This window comes from Macrotis lagotis, chromosome X (genome assembly GCF_037893015.1).
Source record: "Macrotis lagotis isolate mMagLag1 chromosome X, bilby.v1.9.chrom.fasta, whole genome shotgun sequence".
In the NCBI taxonomy this organism is placed as follows: domain Eukaryota; kingdom Metazoa; phylum Chordata; class Mammalia; order Peramelemorphia; family Peramelidae; genus Macrotis; species Macrotis lagotis.
Window position 1 is genome coordinate 223,419,542 of NC_133666.1, and position 25,464 is coordinate 223,445,005.

At 34.7% G+C, this 25,464-nt stretch overlaps 1 long non-coding RNA gene across 1 annotated transcript in view; it reads right to left on the minus strand.

Moving 5' to 3' along the window:
- Nucleotides 1–25,464, minus strand: part of LOC141496817 (uncharacterized) — a 59,134-nt gene that overhangs the window by 16,807 nt on the left and 16,863 nt on the right. The window contains exon 3 of the long non-coding RNA XR_012471175.1: nucleotides 14,663–14,719. This is a non-coding gene — a long non-coding RNA (uncharacterized LOC141496817). The remainder of the gene's footprint in view (nucleotides 1–14,662; nucleotides 14,720–25,464) is intronic.

Consider the following 25,464-nt stretch of genomic DNA (forward strand, 5'->3'; position numbering starts at 1 on the left):
TGCCCCATTTATAAGGATAAGCTTTTTTTTCAATTAATAAATGAGTAAAGTATATGAAGAGGCAATTTTATAAGGAAGCAACCCAAGCTAGATAGCTAGGTGGTTTAGTGGATGGAGCACTGGGATTGAAATCAGTAAGACTATGAGTTCAAATCTGGTCTGAGACACTTAATAGATGTGTCATCCTGAGCAAGTCACTTAACCATGTTTGCCTTATCTCTTTATTCCTCAACTGTAAAAAATGAAATCTGGAGAAGACAATAACAAACCACTGCAGTATCTTCACCAAGAAAATTCCAAAAAGGCGTTACAAAGAATCAGACACAACTGAAAATTACTAAACTACAGCAAGGAAAAATGCTGCAAAATCACTAAGAACTAGAGAAATGCAAATTAAAGCAAATTTGAGTCCCTATATCATATTCAAAGATTTGAAGAGACAAACAAAATGGAAAATAACAAATGCCAGAGGGACTCTGGGAATACAAACACATATAGTTTTAACTTAGTGGGGGGGGGGGGGGCAAAGGTGGTCATAATTTTTTAAAAGAGTATTTACATTGAGGGGCAGCTAGATGACAGTGAATAGAGTACAAACCCTGGATTCAGGACCTGAGTTCAAATCTCAGTCTCAGATACTTGACACTTACTAGTTTTGTTAACTTACTAGCTGAGCTAGTCCATTGTCCTACAAAAATAAAAGAACATACATTGCATTTTGTTATTTTTTAGTCATTTTACTCATGTCTGACTCTTCTTGACCCCACATAGGGTTTCCTTGACAAAGATACTGGAGTGGTATGCCATTTCCTTCTCCAACTCATTTTTCAGATAAGGAAACTGAGGCAAGCAGAGTTCAATGACTTGCCCAGGGTCACCCCAGTTTGAAAGTGTCTGAGGCTGCCTTTGAACCCAGGAAGATGAGTCTTTTCTACTCCAGACCCTGGGTATCAAGACAAAAATGAATGTTTATTAAAAAGTCAGAATATTATATATATATATATATATATATAATATATATAATATATATATGCATATTACCTTCTGTCCTACCTTATATGACTCCACAATTGTTTCTAAAGCAGGAAAGACCCATGGACAGTAAATTGAAAACATAAATTGGATTTAGATTTAGAGGAACAAATTCAAACCTTCCCTCTGGATTCAGTGTTACCTGGAACAAGTCACTTTCACTCTCTGTGTCTAAGTTTTCTCATTTATTAACATAGGAGATTAGTCCCTTCAAACTTGAAAACTAGGATCCTATGATCCTATGTTAATGTCATGCTCAAAATTAAGCCTTGTTTTAGAAGGACTATAAAATTGTTGTTTTTGGTCATTTGTTTTACCTATCAGAATGTGTGATGTAAAACTAATGGGGTTAGAGAGAGAGGCAGGGGTGATATTTTCCCCATAATAGCAAAAAAAAATTCACAAGAAAAGCATTTTCAAGTTCCATACAATAGCCTAGTCACAGTGCTTTGTTGGGCCAGAATTACTATTCATAATTCATTACAACCAGGTTTACTTTCTTTTGTCATTGTTTACCTAGCTCTTACTCATATAATAGCCACCTACTCTAATGAACCAGACAACAATAATTCAAATTATCCCAAGAAGGAATATAAAGACAATAGTTATTCATAATGGAGAACCGACAAGGGAAACAAGAGATGAATGCTGTCCTGGTTAAGAATCTTTAGAAGTTGGCTGGATCTACTCTATTGGGGAAAAAAGTAAGGAGAAGGAGGGACAGAAAAGAAACTGGCTAAAATCTGTTTGCTGAAAGCAAAGTGCCTATTTTCCAAGTTTGAATTCTCTTAGAGATTAAGGTCATGGAACCTCCTTAATTTTTTTTTGTTTTATTATTTCCTTTGGGAGAGTTAAAAATATAGTAAAACTTAATTTATTTGAAGAAGGGGGAGATGTTAGAAAATAATACAGGCTATCTGAATTAATACTCTTATATTCTTGAAATGTTCTACTTTTTAGAGAAGAAAAATAAAACATTGATGAGCATGAATATTTTGAATTGTTTTTGGATATTTTGAAATAAGTTTAAGCAATATTTAGAATAATGAAATCCTGTTAAGGAGTAGGGGGATTTGGAAAATTCCTTGGAATTTGATCTATCAGAATCTAATTTGTCCTTAACTCTTTATGTCTAATTATGTCTAACTTTTGCTCATTCTGATTTCATGTTAGTCATAAATAATAATAATCATTCAAAATATTTTCAGTATGAATAATTGATTCATCCAATGTTTGGCCCATTAACTTCCCCAAGTCTTTTCCTATTGATTGCTGGCAATACAAATGAAAAGAAGGCAGCTTCAAATTCTCAAAATTATAGCCATCTATGCACATTTCCACTTAAGATCTCTAAGCTTCCAACATCAACAAAATGCAGTGTTATTAGGAGTAATATCTTCTGACAAATATGAGAATCATGTGAATTCATAGGTTGCTTTCTCTTCCCAGGCAATGCCCACAGTTGCCTTTGGAATACTTTACTCAGGCTCCTCCCCATACATAGGCTGTGGTTCTGTCGTAATCATTCTTTTCATAGCACAATTTGTGGGACTCCATGAAATGCAGCGATTGGGAGTGCAGCCTATACTCAAATGAAGTGATATTGAATTTCTATTATGCATGTGCCTTGGAACCCTCACAGCTCTCCATAAAGATTTTATGTGCACAGCAGATTTGTTGTGACTTAGATAGTTTCAGACAATTTTAGATTTGAATGGACATGGCAGCATCTGACAGTAAAAGAAATATCAGGAGAAAGAAACATGTAGAACCAAATGATATATTAAGCCACCTCCTGAAACAAAGCAAGCAGAATGTTGTAAACAAATGCTGGAAATGTATCCTTGAAGGAAGGACTTCTCATGGGTGCTAATCTTTTCCTGTTTAATATACATGTTGGCGAATAGAAATTGTCAAGTCCTTTTATGCTCAAAATTAAGTTAAGCTAAAATCTTGCTCCTCATCTAACCTGCATATTTTAAAAATGAATTGCTCATTATAATCTGTATTTCTGAGTTCAGTGTTTTTTTTAATCCCCCCCTGGTGGCATCAGTGACAAAAACAAAGTGCAGAACACACACACATTTGCAAACAAATCTACATTTCTTAGCCAACATTTAAAGAATGTGATTGAAAAAGAAGACAATGAGAGTGAGTATACACTTCCTGGTGGAAGCCTCACAAAATGCAAATGAAAGGATGGAGAAATACAAGCATACTCAACTTTTCTGCAATAGTTGTATTAACAGACTAGAGAGAGCATCTACACTCAGTAGGACCACTGGTGTTTATATGGCAGCAGTAATAATGATAACATTTATATGTTGTAGGTATTCTAAAACATTTTTTGACTTCAGTAGGCCCATAAAATCATCTTATTATTTTAGAGATTTCCCTTTTTCTTTTTTCCTATGAAAATGCTTAGAGAAGGAAGGCTAAAGGGAAAAATAAGGTGAATCAAGGGTACTAAAAGAATCCTATACCTATTGTTTAGAAAAAGAACATTTAGAAGTCTAAAGTTAGTATTTAGAGCTGGAAGGGAATTAAGACATCAACTATTCTAAATGAACATTCTAAGTGATTTCACTGGTATGAGGAACTTTTCCTTCTAATTCGGGTACAATCTCAAAGAACTGCTTAGGAAATGGAAACACTAAGTGACTTGCCCTAAGTCCTACAGTCAGTGTGTATCAGAGGTAGGATTTGAACATAAGTCTTCCTGACTTTGTGACTCTCTATTCATTAGATCATGTCACCTCTTGTCTTATCACTTAGACAAACTCCCTCATTTTAGAGATGAGGAAATCAAAGCTTAAATCCTAAATTTAAATTAAATTAAATTAAAGCCTAAATTTGTTGAACACCTATTTAGGCAATATTAGAGTAGAGATTTTTGTTTGCTTTCTGCTCTTTTTCTTAACCAGGTCCTAATTCCTGATCTGGAAGAAACACATTCTTTCCTACATTTTGTATTGACAGTACAAACACTTCTCAGCAAACACCCAGACACAGTCCTTTCCACAGAACCATACACAAACATACAAGTTCATGGACTCCTTCCACTATATCATACTGTTGTTGTGATAACATAAAAATATATATTCTCTTCTTTAGATCCTTAGTAATCATATAATTAGAATAAAAATAGAAAAGCTAGACACTACTGAACAAATATCTAGCTGAATAAGTGCTTAATAAATATTTATTGATTCATTTATTCATCAACTGAATAGTACTTTATCCTTGACATTTCTAGAAATTTAATCAATCAACAAATGTTTATTAAGCTCCTACTATGTGGTAAACACTGTCCTAAGCCTTGGCAGTACAAAAAGGAAACAAGACAGTCCCTGCCCTCAATATAAGGGGAGAGACAGCATGCAAACTATATACAAAATAAGTAGGAAATAATTAACAGAAGGAAGGCTCTAGAATAAAGAGGGGTTTGGGAGGGCTTTCCATAGAAGACAGCATTTTATCTGGTTCTTAAAGTCAGGGAATTTACTAGTCAGAGCAGACAAGGGAAAGAATTCTACAATTAGGGGACAGCTAGAGAAAATCCCAGAGATGAAGTAGCTGGTTTATGGAACAGCCAGGAGGACAATATTACTTAATTGAAGAGTGAGTACATTTGAACGAGTAAGGTATTAGAATGAAGGAAATGTAGCAGAGGGCAAGGTTTTGAAGAACTTTTCATTCCAAATAGATCACTTTGTATTTTATCCTGGGGCAACAAAGAGAGAAACTGGTTTTACTGTGTAGGGGGACTGATATGAATGAAAATACATCTAGATCCAAAAATAGAATCATGTGACTTTCAGAAACTAGAATTAAAAGATATGGTCTAAAATTTCAGACCCTTCATTTACTAATAATAAGTAAATTATTTAACTTCCCTGAACCTCATTTTATTCTTCTGTTGAATGGGGATAGTTATACTTCTTGCATCACAGGTTTATTATGGGAATTCATTGGCAAAATACATATAAAGCACTTTGTAAACATAAAGTGCTATAAAATATGATTATTTCAGTGAAGTGTGAAAATATCTGGTGTTAAGCAAAATTAATGAAATAAATGAAATTTGCTTTCCACATTCTCGAACATTTAAATGTTCTTTCCCATAAATTTGACCCTCTGATAATATGTCTTCTCTCATTTCTGCTGGTTTTGGACTGCCCTGGGTTCACTTGCCCTTTTGTCTCTCAATCTTTTATCCCAAAGTAAATGTTTATCAACTTGGAATGTAGAGCTATTTGGAGACATGGGAGCCTTCAAAATTGTATTCAATATCTACTCAGCTATTGCTTTAGAATGGTTCAGTTTGGAATTGTTTCTGGGGTAGAAGAAGCACAGGCCATCTGCAATACACTGGTTCTCTGGAAGATTGGTTTGGTTCTGATTGCTTTAGCAATCTCTTATAAAATGGGTTCAAAGTGACAACTGAGTTCTCACTCTAAACATCTTCAAGATCTCATCCATGTTCCCAGTGTTTCCCAACAACTGACTATCTCTGGGAATCCAGACTTGGCAAGTCCCCAGAAAATTCTAGAAGATCATCTCCACAAATGAATCATAATTTAACAAGCATAAAGACAATGTTGAATTAAATGTTTGTCCTAGTTTACCCACTTCACTATGTTTGTGATTTTAAAAAAATGATAAAATAAAATAAACATACTCAGGTAAAAAAATAACATTATATGAGAAAATGTATGTCCAAAGAGTAATTACATGAATACAAGGGTATTTCCTTAGCTATAACACCACACACACACTCAAGATGAAGGGAAGAAGTATGCTTAGTATACCCCAGTATTCTGAGTATACACTGGCAAGAACGAAGTTCACAAAATTACAGAAGAAAATTTTCCTTAAAAAGGGGGATAAGTAGCTACTTAATTTCAACAGGAATGCCAAACTTCAGAGTTGTTTCCATTTCTGAATATGACAGATCTAATAGTAAAGATCTCTCTCTCTCTCTCTCTCTCTCTCTCTCTCTCTCCCCCACATCCCAATTCAAATGAGTCAAATATTATCTTGGTCCATTGCTCCCTGAAATTCAAAGAGATTAAAGAATAGAATTGTCTTTTGGTATATACCTATCTATTTCTCTGTTTCTGTCCCTCTGTCTCTACATTTATCTCTGTTTTCTTCTACCAGTCCCTCCAAATATCTTGTCATTCTTTATAGATACATAGTACAATCACATTTCTAGCAGTTTCTTAATCTAGGTAGCAAGACCAATGATCTTTGCTTTTTTAAGGTTACCTCTCTAGTGGAGTTTTCTCTAAATCTCTAAAGTTTTCCTCTTCTCCCCTCAAAACTCCTTTTACCATCTCTAATTGTTCCTTTTCCCTCTGGTTTCTATCAGTTACCAGCCCCCACTTATTGCTTATTGCCATTCATCTCCTGAAGTCAGAACACCATTCATTTTAAGTTACACACACACAGAGACACACCTTTGTCAGGATGATTAATGGCCATTAGAGTTAATGTCATGTCTTCCTGAGGAGAAAATATATACAAATCCAAGAAAGAAGTTTGATAAAGAAAAAACAGTGTGGAACTTCTTTGGCAGGGATAGAGAAAGAGATGCTGTCTAATAGAGCAATATCCTAGATTATGTGGGGATGTAGCATGAGTCAAGAAAAAGGAGGAAATATTAAGCTCTGCCTTATACCTTGAGATGAGTCAAAATCATCATTCAGCTTAAGCCATGATGATAGCAAAAAGGTGACTAAAAAGCAAAATAAAGAGAGCAAGAACATACATTTGCAAGAATGAAAAAAATATCTAGTCAGTCTTTAGATGAGAAAGAATACTAGACCTGAGTTTCTCAATCATTTACTTATTGTATGACCCTGAGCAAATCACTTAACCTCTCTTGGTCTCAGTTTCCTCATCTGTAGATTAAGATAACAATAGTGCCTACCTCCCAAGGTAATATTTGTAAAGTTCTTTAAAAAGCCTTCAAGTGCTATTTAAAAGATAGATATTTATTATTCTCATTATTAATACTGGACCTAACCCTTTCCATTGATATGAACAAAGTACTTCTGGTAGTAAACATTTATTGAGTGTTGGAAATAGTTGCCTCCCTCCCCCTAGCCCCATTGAGTCTTCTGGAAAAGGCATGAAAACCCTTCAACTGATACAATGGGAAGAGGTAACTGCATTGACTCATGTCTATAATCCCCACTAAAGGGGGAATTTGAAGTTGGTGGATCATTTGAGTTCAGGAATTTTGAATTGCAGAGGGCATTTTAAGTCAATCTGCTATTTGCAAAAACTTTAGCACCAATATGGTGAGTCAAAGGAAGTGAAGGAAGGCATCAAAAGGCACCCAGGATGCCAAAAGGGAAAAGAGTTGATTGAAACTTCCACATCATGAGTGTTGAATTGAAGTGGTGACTAGTCCCAGCAAGTCCTTCCATCTTCTTCCACTTCCAGGAAGGAACTTGCCTTCTGAGCAAGACAGGGGTTCCAGACTTTCATAAACTGATGCTGAGTGAAGTGAGCAGGATCAGAAGAACATTGAGTGATAATCAACTTATGATGGAATTACTCATCTCAGCAGTACAATTATCAAAGACAATTCTAAAAGACTTGTGATGGAAAATACCATATACATCCAGAGAAGGTACTATGGAGTACAATATAGAACAAAGCTTACAATTTTCAATTTTTTAAATTTTGTTTTATTTTTTTGGATTTTTCCCTCTCATGTTTTTGTTTCTCTTTTGTTCTTAATCCTCTTTCATAACATGATTAATATGGAAATGTGTTTAATATAGTTATACATATATAACCTATATTACATTGCTCTCTGTCAGGGAGATGGGGAAGGGAAGAAAAGGAAGGAGAAAAATATGAAAGTCAAAATCTTATAAAAGTAATTGTTCAGGGGCAGCTAGGTGGCACAGTGGATAGAGCACCGGCTCTGGAGTCAGTAGTACCTGAGTTCAAATCTGGCCTCAGACACTTAATAATTAACTAACTGTATGACCTTGGGAAAGCCACTTAACCCCATTGCCTTGAAAAAAAAATGATCGTTCAAAATTATCTTTGCATGTAGTTGGAAAATTAATTAATTTTTTAAAAAGATAAAAGGTCCCACTCTAAAAAAGAAAAAAGTTTTAGAGAGAAGTTTCTGATTCAGATTCCAACTATAGATTGGAAGGTTTCTGAAGATCACTTTGGGCCAGAAATTCAATTATTCTAAAAATTAATATCAAGTCAAGTCAATTAATATCAAATTGTTCTGTCTTTGTTTCTAGTACCAATTGGCATTTTCTCTGTCATTACAATACCATGCCTTTGTGCAAAATTTGTTATTTTTCATAAACTTCTCATAATTTTTATGTCTTTTCAGATGATCCATAATATATGCTCATTACAATATCATTTCTATTTCTCTCTCTCTTTCTTCATCCATATATTATCTACCTTTTCCCACCCTATACAAGTCCCTGGATTTCCTCAACATAAAATTCCCTTTATCTCTTATTATATATTCTCTATCTATTCTATTATTTTTGAATTTATTTATCCTTCTATATTGTGTATTCCTCCCTCCTATCCTACCCCAATAAACAAAAGTTCCTTGAGAAAAAACTGACTTTTGTCTTTTTATCCTATACTTCATACTAAATTCCTGAGTCATAACTAGGCTAGAGTCACTGGGACTTTGGGTTAGAATGGAATGGAAAATGTGGACAGTATAAAAATTTGATACAGGCAATGAAGGCAACCAGGAACTTATACACTAGTTGAGAATAGAGAAGTAAAGATTCAGATTCTGGGTAGCTATGGGAATGGTGTTGGGGAATGGTTAACCCTTTACCCTCCTCTTGTCTTTTTTTTTAGGTTTTTACAAGGCAATGGGGTTAAGTGGTTTGCCCAAGGCCACACAGCTAGGTAATCATTAAGTATTTGAGGTCATATTTGAACTCAGGTCCTCCTGACTCCAGGACCAGTGCTCTGTCCACGGTGCCACCTAGCCTCCCCCTCCTCTTGTCTTTTTTTTTAGGTTTTTTTTTGCAAGGCAAATGGGGTTAAGTGGCTTGCCCAAGGCCACACAGCTAGGTAATTATTAAGTGTCTGAGACTGGATTTGAACCCAGGTACTCCTGGCTCCAGGGCCCGTGCTTTATCCACTATGCCACCTAGCCGCCCCTCCTCTTGTCTTTTAAAGAAATTCTCACTCTCCTTGTCCTGTCCTCTTTCCAGGGCTTCCTCTTCCCGGTTTCTGAATGCCCCAAAAGATTCTCTAAGACAGAGATGTCAAACTACCCCATCTGAAGCAAGGGCAGGCAAAATTCTTGAATCTATCCCAAATCATATTAAAATGCAAATATTTTAATTAAATAAATAAATGTATATATGTGATAAGTAGATCTGCAAATACATACATGATACAAAAAGATAAAATATAATACTTGTAGTTAATCGTTTCTTTTTCTCAGTCAATATGTACCCCCTGAATCTGTTTCTATTTGAGTTTGACACCACTGCTCTAAAACAATAAGGTGCAGAACTAGGAGATTATAGAAACCAAATCCTCACCCATTTAAAAAAATGTTAATTTGAAAATATGAATACTTCAAACAATTGTATTATTATATATCTTTTACACTTTTTCTTCTATTAAATAATCTTTGAACCCTAAAATGCATGGCATTATGTTCATTATCAACTTGAACTTTTGACTCAAATCTACTTTCACTGTAGTAAAAAATTCTTGAAAGAAATTTTTAATGGTGTCAATGTTTTAGAAGTAAGAAATAAAATCAACAGGATATCCAACAGGAAGGTGGACTGAGAAGCAGTGAATTTTATAGAAACATTGATTAAACCCAGTATTTCATTTGACCTCTACTTTTGGATCAACTGGAAATAATGTCTAATTTCAGAATTAAGCCTTAAATTACCAACTGGACAAACTATTCAGGATTCCAAAGTCCAAAAAGTATAAATAACTAATAATGCTTAATCTTGATCTGTAGTTTAAAAGGGGGGGGGAGACTAAAAGATCCTTAAGTATTTCCATGTCACTCTCAAAATCTCAGCAAATTGTCATCTAGAATTTGAGCTAACCTTATGATAGGAAAACCAAAGCAACCAGAAAATCCTAAGAGCAATTTTCTAGGACTAGACTTCCCCAATTTAAAGGGAATATGAAACTCCACATGAGCTTTCAAGCGCCTGCCCTCCCAGTTGTGCATATGAGGAGAAATTATGGTAATCTCCAAATCCTATTGATGCTCAAAGACATTTCATCAACAGCAAGAAATTAAGAATGAGATGCAGAGGATGTTTTTGTATTTAGAGGAACCCTGGCTTATATGAATAGACATCATGTGGTGAGTCTTTTGAAGCTAGGGACTTCAAAGCAGATCACTGACTTCCAGTGGGATAATCACTTAATGCAAGAGTGGGTAGATGGAATTACTACCATACAGTCAAGTTAAACCTATCCTTTTTCTGGAGAGCAAGCAAATTCTCTCCTCTTAGGTCTTCTCAGCTCTACAGCTAGACACGTGTTTGGGGCACTACTTAGGCTTCAAGCTATTTGATGTAAACTATAATAGAGAAGAATTCCAAAAGGATGTTTCAGAGTTTAGGAGTCCCACCGCATTTGGCCATCTAATCTCAGGCAATTTCTCAATGACACGAGTCATATGTTTTAAGCACAGAAATATACTCTTTAAACATAACTGCATTAGCCATGGAGGGTCTCCATTCTGGATTCAACTAAGAATGAACAGTTTCAGAGCACTTTAGTCTCTTTACTAATGAACATAAAAGGATATAGGAATGAAGGAGAAATGATGAATAATTAACCCAATAGCAGTTACAGTTAGTGAGTAATGCTCACAGATAAGACTTCTCTGCTTTTCTAAAAAAAAAAAAGTTTGTTCCAAGTTCCAGTAGTCAGGGGACCAATGATTTCATCCCCAACCCCATCCCTCTGACATTGCTTTTTCAATTCCAAAAGGTGGATGCTGCATCTGTCCTGGGACTTATGAAAACATTATCCTATGTGACTTTGTGACAACCTGGCTTCCATAAAGTCTCAGTTAAAGTTCCATCTTCTGCAAAAGCCTTTCCCAATCCTCTTTAACCTTAATTCCTTCCCTCTGAAATTATCTTCAATTTATCAAACACACACACACACACACACACACACACACACACACACACACATCTTAATCATTCATGATTGTTTGCATGTCATCTCTGCCATTAGACTGTCAACTCCTTAAGAGTGGGACTATCTTTTACCTGTCTTTGTATCCCCAGAACGAAGTTCATTATCTGTCCTATAATAGGTGCTTAATAAAGGTTAGTTAACTAATTGGAGCATGACTGTGGACTCTCTCCCTCCCTTCTTTACAATCTTATTTTTCTGGATTTTTTCAGCCCTTCAAAACTGTTTTCCTGTGCCCATCTACCTAAATTCTTACTGTGCCCAACATCCTTGGGTACTTCTTCATTCTGCATCCATGTATATCAATCAGGTCTTACTGGGAGTCATAATAAGACCTGTCCAAATCCCAGTGCTGAATATAAAACACAGAATAGAAGAGAAACTAGGAAAACACTGAAGCAATATAAAATTAGGTTAGACATGAAGTGAATCTTTCTGATTATGTGAACCGTGAGATACTAGGTCAGTTTACCATTAAAAGTTGCTAAAATTAGTATAGAAACCACTGGCCCAAGATACCTACAAAGTTATGGTATTATAAGAAGGGAAAGGAATTGCTCTTTTCCTTAGAGTCCCTGATCTTGGAAATCTATGACAGAACTATGCCATCATCTACAATTAACACATACAAGACAAATATCCCTTTGGAAATGTCTATGTACCATTTAGCATAGGTTTGTCTCTCAGTTCAATTCAATTCAATTCAACAAACATTTATTAATGTTTCATTGATCAGTGTGAAAATAGCAGAATGAGGCCACACAAATAGCACAGAAGGGAAAGGAGACAGAAAAAGAGTTGACACGACCTTCCAGAAATACTCAAACAAATATGAGTAGATTATGGTTACTTCTCATGCCTCCAGTGATTTTTCAGAAAGGAAGAATTTCTGTTTAATTACAGCAATGATTTTAGTAGCTGCCATTTATACAGTGGAATAGAGTTTACAAAGCATACTATAGACACGATCTCTTTGAGCCTCACAATAATCTTTTAAAGAGAACAAGCATTGTTTTACTATATTGTTCCCATTTTTTGAACTCCAGAGAACCTAAATGATTTATTCAACATCAAAGCTAGAATTCAAACTCTATCTTCCTGATTCCTCTTTCTACTATATCATAAGTAGCTCCCCAGAACAAGGCTCAAAAAGCATCAGGATGAGAGTAATCCAAAAGAGAATATTTTCTGTTATTTATAGAATTTTAGTGGTATGTGTCATACTTGTATAATGAGAAAACGTAACACAAATGGATATGATATTTTATTTCTATATATTTAATTTATAAAAAATAATAGCTAAGTTTCATTTAGTGCTCATTCTAAGTTGTGGAATAGATTTAAGGGAACATAAAGGCTTTGGTCATCAATGAGGATGAATTAAGGCAAGGCAGAAGGGGCTCCGACTCATTGATAATAAAGTTCTCATAAGATATTCAGGGCCACCTCTAAAGCCAATCCTGAGGAAGCTCTCTCCAGGACTGTGAGAAGCCTTATCCCCAAAATACAAGTCTAATGTGGAATGTATCATAAGACAATGTAAGTTTAAAAAAATAGAGCTCAAAAATGTTCTAAAAATTGGGATATCTTATATCATCAAAAAAAACTGCATTTCGTCTGACATAATACTAAGTGAAAGTTTTAAGGAGTAAGATCTCTGAATGTGGTATCAGTAAACTTCTTTTGAGGGCAAGGTAGATAGCTTCATTAAAGGAATTAATCAAACTAGTCCCTTTATGAGACAATGGTGGGATCCTGGATTTTCAGGAGTCATGAAGTCCTGAGTTTGAATTGTGCCTCATATACTTATTAATGTGAGACCCTGGAAATGCCACATCAATCTCTGTTCTTTAATTCATCTGTAAAAGGAGGGAATTAGACTTAATAGTTTTGAGACCTCTTGTATCTATAATCTCATGAAATTTATAAATTCTGACTCTCTATTCACATTGAGTTTGTTTTCATTTTTTTAATGTTTCTTTAACCCAGATGCAGAAAGATGGCATTAGAAAATATGAATGAAGCCACAGTAGATTTTGTGGACATAGATGCTTTTGTCATATCATTCAAAGCAATATCACTGAGATTTGAGGTACACCCTTCATTGAAATATATGTGTAAAATATATAGATATATATACATGTATGTGTACATGTATGTATTATATGAAGATACTCATATGTCTATAGAAAGATATGAACATATACTGTGTGCTTTTGGGGGGACATATGATTACTGGGTTAAAGAACAGAAAAAATGGAGGAGAACATGTCTTGAGTGTGAAGGCTTCTGACTTTGCCCACTGAAATATTTTAAAATACATATTCTACCCAATTCTTAGTGCATTGCTTTTCTTTCTCAATAAATTCTGAATTATGTTCAATGGTTTATTGAAAAATTCCTCCAAGTGGCTAAGTTTGCAGTGTAATTCTGAAAAACAGACTCAATGATAACCTTCATTTTTTTTCCATAATTTTCATGACGTTTCTACATCTAGGAGCTGCAAAAATATGAGATACCATTACAAATAGTTAATTTATGAAAGTTATTTGAGTGGTTATTTGTCAGTTCCTTTCTGCTATGACCCAGGTTTGGGAATAAACTAGGCACACCCACTGCCATTTACATTTCACATATAGGAAAGAAATAGGAACACAAGGCACTTTTACTAAGAAATATTGTGATTAAAAAATAGTCATACAGCAAAAAACAGTTGCGAACACATAGTATCATTCATTGCTAATGAGTTAAAAGGATACCACAGTGCATTTATAAATCACTATACAGTATCTTGCAGTTTATTTAAATTCATTGTGCCTCATTATAACTGAGCTATGCACCTTTAGGTCTGAGTTGATTAGGAATGCTATAGCTCAGAATAGCTTTTAATTCAGAGAAACATGGCCTGACCTTTACCATAATCCTGTGTGAAACACACTATAGTTTAGACATTAATAATGATGCTACCTCTTTTTCATACTGGTGAGATGCTACTTAAAAATTTGTATTATTAGTTAACAGGCCCAGGCCAATACATCAAAACCAAATTACCCTTCTGTGTATAACTACAGTACTTAATTCTGAGTTCTTCATCTCTCATAACTATTACCTACTCTTTAAAAATGCTAAAAACCAAAATGTAATAGTATCATGTCACAGCAATAAGTCACAGGCACAAGCTAAGGATGCTACTTCTCATTCCCCAAGGACTGCCGCTGTGCGCTCCTGGGGACTCGTGCACCATGATGGACGTTTTACAAGCAGAGGCATCGCTCCTGTTTGACCTTTGTCTCACCACTTAAGTACTCCATTTCCTTAAACCATCTTCTGGTAAGTCATTGAACACAAATAACCCTTGCTCATGACTCCTGTCCTCTAGGGAAGTTCCAAATTCGAACCCCCCAAAACGCACACTCACTTCTCTTCTGTTTGGGATTCACCTCTGGTTCACTTTGGCATGAAGATAAATGACTTTCTGGAAGGGAAAGAAAATGATAGAGTTAGTTGTTCCTGTAAAACTAAGGGTAGAGGGGGAAGGAAATTAACTTCAAGAAACTACAATGTGTTCATGTCCTTTTTGATTCAGAATAAGCACAAAGAGTTTGAAAGCCATGAATCATTGCTTCCACCAAATTCCCAGTTTTAGTCATTAGAAAAAGAGAAAATCCTAGATGAAATATTTTTAAATGGTAAATAGATCACAATAAAACAATAAATACAGTATGGGACAGATACCCAGTAACTCCTTCCCACACCCCCACATCCCGAAAGGGCTGTGAATTGTGGAGCTAACCAAATTCTCATTCTTCTACTTACTGAAGGTTTCTCTATTAAGACGTAAGTGTCACAATCCTAGACTAGCAGAATTGGAGTGGACCTTTGAATTATTTATGGTCAGATTTAGGATATACTCTCTAAGGTTCCCCACCCTGAAAAGCTACCCCAGATTGCCATAGATCCACATCTGCTAAAATCAAAGTTCAAAGCCCCTGTTCGTACTTTTACTTTTTTTGGGTCACCGTGAAGGATCAATTCATTCAAACTAAAGGTATTTAATGAAAGATACATACACACACATATTAGAAAGACTTTACTTCATAAGTCTACAATGTACTCTAAGGCAAATACACACACACACACACACACACACACACACACCTTCAATGGGAAGAATGAATACATAGAAGAAACACGTATGGAAGAACAACTTATATCAGTGATATAAAAGACCACTGGTATTTTCTGGCTTTCTGGTTGTTGTTTTTTCTGGATCTGTTCTTTGAAACTGCCATACAACTTTACATTTTTCCTATCTCCTTACCTTCCTTGTATGTTTTCTGGAATGTCAGAAGCCTTCTCTCTATTGCTAGTTATTTAGTTTCAACTGATATAATCTGTTGATAATATTATCTTGTCCCTATAAGTAAAGAACTGAGGAGGAAAGGTCTCAAAGAAGAGATTTCAGATAGATGCAGAAATAGCAACTGGTAATCCAGTAGGAAAGGATCAACCCCCTCAGGAAAAGAAAACATAACATAAGGAAATGATTGTTTCAGTTCAACACAATTCTACAAACACTTGTTAAATTCCTATATTTAGGGTACCATGCCTCATGAAAAGGGAGAAATATGGTAGGGATAATGAAATAACAGCTCTGCCCTCATTCAAACTCATTGATTAACAAGGTAAAATTGGCACATGAAAAACACCACAGTGGAACAGAAAGATCCCTAATCCCGAGTTCAAATTCTTTCTGTGACATTTATTACTATTTGTGACTGAAATCCAAGATTTCCATTTTCCATGCTTGAAAAATGAGGGGATTGAACCATTACTTCTGATGTCCCTGCTAAGCACCTATATGGTTAGAAATACATGAGAAAAGCATTAAAAGCAATAAAAATTCTAAGAAGGGAAAAAAATTTCCTACTGGGGTAGCTACAGAGAGAGATTCATTGAGGAAGTGTCATTTGAAGATGTCTTAAAGCATGGGTAAGATTTCAATAGGCAAATCATTCTAAGCCTAGGAAAGGGTGTGGGGAAATAGAGAAGTGGGAAATGTCAAGAACTGAATGTTAGATAACAAGTAGTACAACATGAATGGAAAATCAACAATGTGAATATTATTATAAGATAAAATTGAAAGGAGAGGGTGTATAACTATGAGAAATTGAGGAGTTTGAACACTATTCAGGAGGCAGAAGGAAATTATTAAACTGAAGAACAAAGTGATCAAATCTGTGCATAGTAAAAATTAACCTAAATCGGTAGTGGTATGAGGAAGGGCAGTGAGTTGGTATAGTAGATAGAACAAAAGACCTATAGTCAGGAAGATTGAATTTCCTAAATTCATTCTGGACTCAGATACTCACTAGCTGTGTGATACTGGGTGAGTCATTTTACCCTTTTTGCCTCAGTTTCTTCATCTGTAAAATGAACTGGAGAAGTAAATGGCAAACAGTATCTCTGCCAAGAAAACTTCAAATGGTATCACACTCAGATATGACTAAATAGGCACGAAATGAAAGAAATATAGCAGAAGAAAATAATAGAGATTGGATACTGGCAGGAAGTTATTGAAATAAATGTATTAATGAAAATCCCTACTATAGATTTGATAATGAAATAAGGAAGAAGAGAATATATGCCAAATGTAGTAATTAAATTGAGTAAATGGCTATAAGAAATTAGCATTCAGGTAAAATTTCTAAATTTCATTGTCCTCCCTTAGAGAAAAGGTATTTTTTTTATTCTGTCTGTTCAGTTAAGTCGGTACAATTAGCAATGTTACGTTTTGATGCACTGATCTTAATGAAATTTTTTTTTATTTTATTTTTAATTTATGGAAAAAATAAGATTCTATAACATAGTATAATAAAAAGATGATTGCACATGAAACTATGAATCTACTAGTGCAATTTACCACTCCTATTAAATATATAAGAAGGTTATCAGATATATTTCTCTATCCTTTTTTCTCCTCTTCCCTGCCCTACCCTAGAAATGGATACCATTAGACTCAAATGTGTACAAATATGAAAAAACCAAGGTCTACATATTTTTATTTACTAGTTCTTTCTCTGGATGTGGAGAGTATCATCCTTCATATTTTCTTAGTAGTTAATTGATTTTTTAAAGCACTTCACCAAAACAAGATGGGAAATGGAATGTTTTTTGGGTTTTGTTTTTCTAAGATTTAGAACATGAACCACCTACAGTGGCTTTTAGACCATTTTTGTCCCTACCTTTCACACCAACCTTTAATTCCAGATTTCCTAACTGAGTAGCATTACAGAAGTCAATTAACCTCTCATATTCTCAATTTTCTTTTCCACAAACCAGCAGCAATCTTTTCACTAGAGGTAGAACTTGGCATTGTGAATGCATAGCTGATCTCTGAAATAGGAAAACCTAAATTTAAATACTCCCTCCATACTAGCTCTAGGAGCCTGGATAAATCAGTTAACTTCTTAGAACCCCAGACTTCTCTTTAAGATTATAAATTGAAGAAAATGTGTGGATCTCTGTTATTTCCTTGCTAGGGTTTAACAATGAGATCATAAGAGTGGTCAAATCTAAAGGAGAGTATGGGAAAGAAAATGGGAGAGCACAGATCATGTTCTTTATATCTCCATTACTTAGCACAGTGCCTGGCACAAATTGTTTATTAATGGACTGAATATTTGAATATATATGTATACACATATATGTATTTATAAATGTGTGTGTTATGACATATATATTTGTATCCATATATATTAACAATAAACCATCATCATGAAAATATGTGGTATGCATGCATGCGTATATACATGTATGTGCTTATGATATAGGAAGCAGGGTGTTGTGGCTTCCATAAGAATTGAGTGTCATTGGGAGGTCTCCATGGAGACTGAAAGTTGTTCGGGCTTTCTACGAAGGTAAGAGTCATTTGTTTTCTCAGTTAAGTTTGCTTCTCTGGAACAGATATTCAGTCAGGTTCAAATGGTTGGGAGTGAAACCCAGACTTGGATCCAACAGATATGAAATGAAGTGTCGATCTCAATGTAGGAGAAAATTGTATTGAATTAATTTTTGTAATAAACATTCCAAAGAGAATAAAGCTTGATCTTGGGTATCTTCCTTTAAACAAAAGAAAGCCAGCCATTATTGTTGTCTGTTAGAAGGCTATAATTGTGGGTTACATTTCTTTCAACATTGCTTCTATCCTTCTCACATTCACATTCACTCTTTCTGGAAAGAAAGAAAAAAAGAAATGTCTGGACCAGGAGCAAAACCCACATTGCTAGGATGGCAACCAGAGGAAGGAATGAATACCATCCCTTTTATTTTCACTAACAGATCTTCACAGTGAACACACATGTGATTTTTGGAAAATCAGATTCTTTGTGACTGTGTTTCTTAGTCTGTAATAACTGCTAAAGTCTTTTCCAGCTCTAAAATTAATGTGTTTTATGAGAAGGGGGCACCACAGAGTGAAACAATGAAGGATTGATTTGGGAAGTTGGAGAAGATGGGGATGACAAGTACTCAAGCAACTGTAAACCAAGATAATGTTACTTTAATTCTTCATGATTTCATGAATATGTGTCCACAAACACATATCATAGCTCCTTTGTAGCTTATAACACATCTATATTATCACCTATTGCTAAAAACAACCTAGCAATGAGTCAGATGGAATGGCAATAGAGATGCATGAAACATTATGGGAGTTCTTTTGAATCTACCATCGCAGATTTCTCCTCTTCAATTTCCTAGATATTTTGTCAGGATTCACTATATAGACTTCCTTTTCTCCTGAATTTCCCCTCTTTCATGAATTCTAGCAAAATGACAAAAAACTGACCCAAAAATGGCATTTGACACAATTCAAACTGTTTATATTTTTCCTGGGAGTAACAGTAAAATGGGTTTGCTTTGCTATCTTTGGAAAGTCTGTCTAATGATTGACTATGACAAGAATTTGCCAAATCTTATTCATATAAATATCACAACACAGAATCAGTTATACTGATTGATAGTGAAGTACAATATCAATGTTTGTGAAATTTCTGTATAGAATGGGGTCCCTGACATCTTTCTGGGCCCTGAGAAATTCCTTAGAAATATAACTTTGACTAGGCGCCTTTGGGTCTGAAACTAGGACCCAAGGGGTCATGGATATACCATAAAATTGTCTAAAGATTTACAAAGCACCCTTGTTAGCCTAATTATCTTGCTCTATCTGTAAGATTCCTGCTTCCTCCCAGGACTGCCTCCCCTTCCCCAGATGCAGCTGGAACCATAAGATAGTAAAGTTAACTCCCTCAAACCTGTGGGAAGCCCATGAATCTTTGACTCCCTCCATCTCAGGAAACATATTCAGACATAACACAGAGACCCTGATCCTTTCCCACTCTGTCCAGCCCCCTATATATACTGAGCCATATGTTTACATGTTTGTATTAGCATAACAAGACAATATATCTAACTGCTGACTTTGCTTCTATATCCTGCTTGCTCTCAGTACCTCCCCCTCAAAACACTATAAAAATCCTATCCCCTGAACACTCAGGTACTGTCTGATTTGGGTACTCAATCACCAGACAGTCCCCTGGAATAAAGATCTCCAACCTTATCAAAATCTGGTCTCCATCTCGCTCTTTGGGTACAAAAATAGCCAGGATGAACTGTTCTTTAATTATTAAACATTTATGGAGTGTTAATTATTTGGTCCCAAAAAATAAAAATGAATTTGATATCTCCCTTTAACAGTTGGAGGCCTCAAGCAGAAACGATGTTTCCTAATTTCATGCATCTAGTTGGAATCAGAGCATAACCAAGACTATGAACTTCTTATGTACTCTTCTCCTATTCTAGTCTCCCGAGATATCACCCTGGTACCTGAGATAAACTGCCTGCAAGTTGTATACTGTTTTCCTTCTCTCTGACCTCTGGTATGACTTCCTTCATATCTGAAAGTGATATGAGGAACAGAGATAGCAATACCCAACCTTTAAAATGTAGGCCAAGTAGAAAGAACAAAACTTCCCCTTAGTGTCAGGAGCAACAGACTGTCCTATGATTTTATAGCATACAGCAATAATAAGATTCAATTCAAAATACATTTTTACAAATCCTCTACTTCAATCAGTAAAAAATATAAAATACTATAAGTGACATGTTTATTTTAAAATATTCAAAATCATAATAGCTAATCAGCAATTTAGTATGATAGAAAGAGTTGTGAATTTACATTCAGAGGACTTGTGTTCAAACTTTTGCCTCAGATACTTACACAGAGTTGTATGATCTTGGGCAATTCATTTAACTACTATGGAGCTCAGTTTTGCAACCTTTAAAATGAGGAGGTTGGATTTATATTATTCTTAATGTCCTTTCCACCTCTACATTTATGAATAATGTCAGTTCATGAATCCTATAAAACCCTGTAATTAGAGCGGTTAAAAAAAATCAAATGGTCTACCTTTGGAGGCAGAAAATTCCTAGCTAATGGAAATGTTCTAGCTAAGGATAGGTGGTCACTATCAGGTATGTTATTCAATTCAATCCACCTTAAACTTACAATGGTTGGAAAATTGGAAGAGATGAACTTCCATTCTTAGGTTTGTAGAATTATATTCATAACAATAGGTTTGATCACTTCATATTCAAATATTCTCCATTATCTTATTAAATTTTGTCAAGGTGTTAAGTAATCACAATCTGGCATGACAGATTGAATGCTAGCCTAGGAATGTCAGAATGTCAGTAAACTTGCAGATTTAAATTCCTACTATGTGCTAAGTTCCAGGATTACAAAGAAAGACAAAAATCTAAGGGAACCTACTCTAAAGGATATAATTCTAATTGTATAGATAATAAACAAATGATAGATAGATGGATAGATAGATAGATAGATAGATGGATGGATGGATGGATGGATGGATGGATAGATAGATAGATAGATAGATAGATAGATAGATAGATAGATAGATAGATAGATTGACAGACAGACAGGATAGATTGCAAGAAGTCTCAGAGGGAAAACCCAAAGATTAAGGAGTACTTTGCGACACTTCTTGTAGGAAGCTGGACATTAGTTGAGAGAAGGTAGAAAGCAGACATGAGAAGGGAAAATTTTCCAAGAATGGGGAATGGCCAGTGAAAGTGTTTGAAGATAAATGATGTTCTGTTTAAGGAATAGCAAGGGCATCATTGGAGACAGGTAGGATAGACTACTGAGAAATCACTGCAATGTTTTAAAATAATAAAACAGTTAATGGAACCTAATAATAACTAACTTCAAGTCCTCAATAAGTAATATTTATAAAACACTTTGCAAATCATAAAGTGACTTATAAATGTGGAATATTATTATCATTGTTATAAAGAATTAAAATAAATATATTAAAGAGAATGATGAAAAGATTTACTAGTAGCTATTGAAGCCAAGAAGAGAAAAGAGAAAAAAATAAGAGTATAAGGAGATGGTCAGAAAAACATGGATTTGAGGGAATTTGTTAGTATGTCTATATTATACATGGTTTAAAAATATAAATAATCAGATCCATATTCTTGTTTTATTCCCTGGGAACGAGTAAAATGTAAGCTTCCATGGAAGTCACAACCACAATTTCTTTGTCTAGAGAAATGTTATAAATACTTGCTTCAGTCCTTGGTTCCATTCTTCAGCCCAGTATAAAGAAGAGAAAATATTTTCCTGATGGAACTGAAGAGACTGAGTTAAGTCACACAACAAAATAGAACATTCTACTGATTGCTTCATCTCCAATGCCAACTCAAAATATGGAAGATTCCATCTTCTCAAATTAGCATACTCATAGTCATTAGTGATGGTTGAGTACATCGAGAAGTCATCCTTCGGCCTTTTAGTCTTCTCTTTGACATATGGATTTTTTCTTACCTCTAACCAACCCAGTTCAATCAAAATGATAGGACATCATCTTAGTGACAGCCATTATGCCAGATTTGTCTTCTTTTATTAGACTCTATATTTTTATCTTGATTACTAAACATAATTTATATATATATATATATATATGTATATATATACATATATATATATATCTGAATCAGAATTTTTATTGCAGGAATTTTTCTTGAATTTTGTTTTCTATGAATTTTGGGGTATTTTGCACTTCTATTCATCTTCCTATAGTCACTCTTCTCTATAATAGCCATGTCACTATTGAAATACAGACACTCTTCAGTGCAGTGGATAGAATGCCAGACTTGGAATAAAGACCTGAATTCAAATCACCTAACCTCTGTTTGGTCATTTTCTCCTGTGTAAAATGGGGATAAAAAGCAGCTTCCTACATGCCAGGATTTTTGTAAGAATCAAATGAGACAATATTTGTAAAAATACTTAGCACAGTACCTAACATGGAATTGTCACTATATAAATGTTTGTTCTCTTTCCTTTCCCTTCCTTTTCAGTATAAACTCCTTTTGATTGGATTTAAGTCCCAAACACATTTTGCCTTTCTTTTCTAGATACTCTATATAAATGGCCATCATTTCTTTATTTTAAATCATTCTGCTGAAATCCAGACCTCATTCTCAGGCTCTGTATTCTAAATTCTTTACTTTCAGGATCATGGGACCATAAATCTAAATTGGAAAGAAAAAGGTCAATTAGACTAATCCCCTCATTCTACACATAAGGAAAACTGAAAGGGGGAGGGAGGAGTAACTGATTTTGTATTAGAATTAGTTCATCACCCAGACAGCAAACAGAAGAGCTGGGATTTACACCAAAATCCTCTAGCTCTAAATCCTATGGTCCTTCCACTATACCATGCAGTTGTATTTAATATCCTTAGGCCTCATCTTCCTTGTCTGTAAAATAGGTTGAACCAATTGTTTATATCAGGTAGATTTTAACCTGGGAGGGGTGTCAAATTTTGGAAAGATTTTTAATAATTATTTCAATATATTTGGTTTCCCTTGCAATCCTATATATTTTGTTTCATGCTTTCAAAAACATTGCTTTGCCAAAGCAATCTAAGACTTGCAAAGGAATTCATGACAAAAAAATGAGAATGAGTCCTTGGTCTATTGGCTCCATGTCTAAATTCTTATATTAACCTCTGTTTCTCTGACTTCCAAGTCCAGGACTTTTTTTTTATACAAAGCTGCCTCTCAAAGTAGGGAGAATTGATCTCATTTGTTTAAGGTTGATCAATTCACGAAGTTTTCTCAGGGATTTTAAGAGGAAACAGTTTTATATACTATTGGAAAAAATTTTTTCAGATATTCTGATTGAATTTTTTCCCCTAGGAAATATATCCAAAGGTGAGTGAAGAAGCTAAATCACTTCCAGCAATTCAGTAGGAGAAAGTTTGATCAATCATTTAACATTGAGTTTTGTCATATTTCCTTACTGTACTTGTGCTAAGTATTAGAATTGTACTTTTATCCTTACTGGTTCCTTCTCCCACTTCAGCTAAGAATTCTGACTTCCCCTCCCTACCCCTTGGGACCTCACTTCATTTTTACTGTATTTTAATCTTATTTCTTTTTAACCTGTCTCCAGTAGGATTTCTTGTCTTGCCTAGATGACGGGATTCCTGGAAAAGAAGCATTTCCTAAGTTATGAACTGAGCACTCGTTATCAAGTGAACACAGCTGCCTGGACATAATCAAGAAATAAATAATTCTCATTTGCATTAGGAAACATCTTAAAGAATAACCATACTCAGTAACTAATAAAATGCAGTGTTCCTAGTATTAGTCTTACCCTTTTGATTTCTCTTACAGTAGCTATAAAGCCAAAAAGTTTCTGAAGTTAGAATATGGACTGGATTATCAGTATATGTTTTTTCTTATAAACTCCTAGAAACTAGGAGACATAACACAAAAAAAATTACCTAAGAAGTATCTTCTGTATTTTATTTTTAAATTCTTTCAAATATGTGTTGGCATTTATTTTTATTTTTTATCGTGCATTTAAAAACAGGAATCTTTTTTTTCCCTAGCCTTAAAGGAAACTTAAGGGGGGGGGGTCAGGGGAGGGGAAGATATACTCCCTTATATTATGAATGAAATTTAATTACTTCCCAGTGTTCTTTAACTTTTCCTTTCCTGACCAATGATATTCTCAGATTTCAGGGTGGCATTTTTAGTTAATCGAAAATATTTACTATTTAAAGAATTTATGTAGAACACTACCAGAAAAGCTAAGTTCTAAATTAAAGCATTAGTTTTTATGCTTGGTTTTTGAGAAGTCAAACATTATCTTCCCTAGATATTTTCAAAGTAAGGTTTCACCCAATAAACTAAGAATAAGCCATAACTTTATTATTCTTATTCTAAATTATAATGAGAATATATATTGCTATATTTTCCCTTTCTTGTTCATTTTTTTCTTTGCATAACTAAGGAAAATTGTGAACCTATCAAAGGTTAGTGATAAAAGAAAGGGAGAAGTTCAGGTAGTGAGAAAGTAGTTGCAATGCAAGAGAAGATTTGGATTAATGTGTATTTTTGTGCTGCATTTGGACAACAAAATATTAGAGCACTCTATTAATAGAGATTTACCCACCTCACCTGAAAAACTATTTAGCTACTGAACAATGGAACCTTGACTACCAATAGAGAGTTAAAGATAGAAAAAAGATATCAATATTATCCTCTCTTAAATCAATAATCTATGTCCAAAGGGCAACAAGAACATATAGGACTTTAGGTGAAGGGTCTCAATTAGCTGATCCCTCTTCCTCTGGACTATAACCAAATAAAGATTTGCATACATCTTTGGGATTAATGGTAGATCTTTTTTAGAAATTCCATCTAAATTGTTTTGTTTTAATAAAAAATTTCCTCCTGAATAACTCTCCAGAAAGAAAACAACAACAATAATAAATAATAAATCTCCCCATTCATCTTTGGAACTCCCATTAGATGATAAAGTGTCTTGACTGAAACATGTTCAGCTTCACACTGAGTCTCACCAGCCCATGCCAACCATATTACTATCTGACCTTTCATCCCAATTTTCTACCTATTGGTCTTGGCTTCTTGGATGTCAAACTATTACAGTACCATTATTTCTGGAAAAGATTCAATATTGACTTCCCCATGAATCAAGGCATCATCATTATAATTCTCCAGACACTCCCTTTGTGGTTACAATTCAAGCAGCCACCCCCAACATCCTAGGATATTTTGCCACATATTCACATCCACTCACTTGAAACAGCAGTTGCCTTC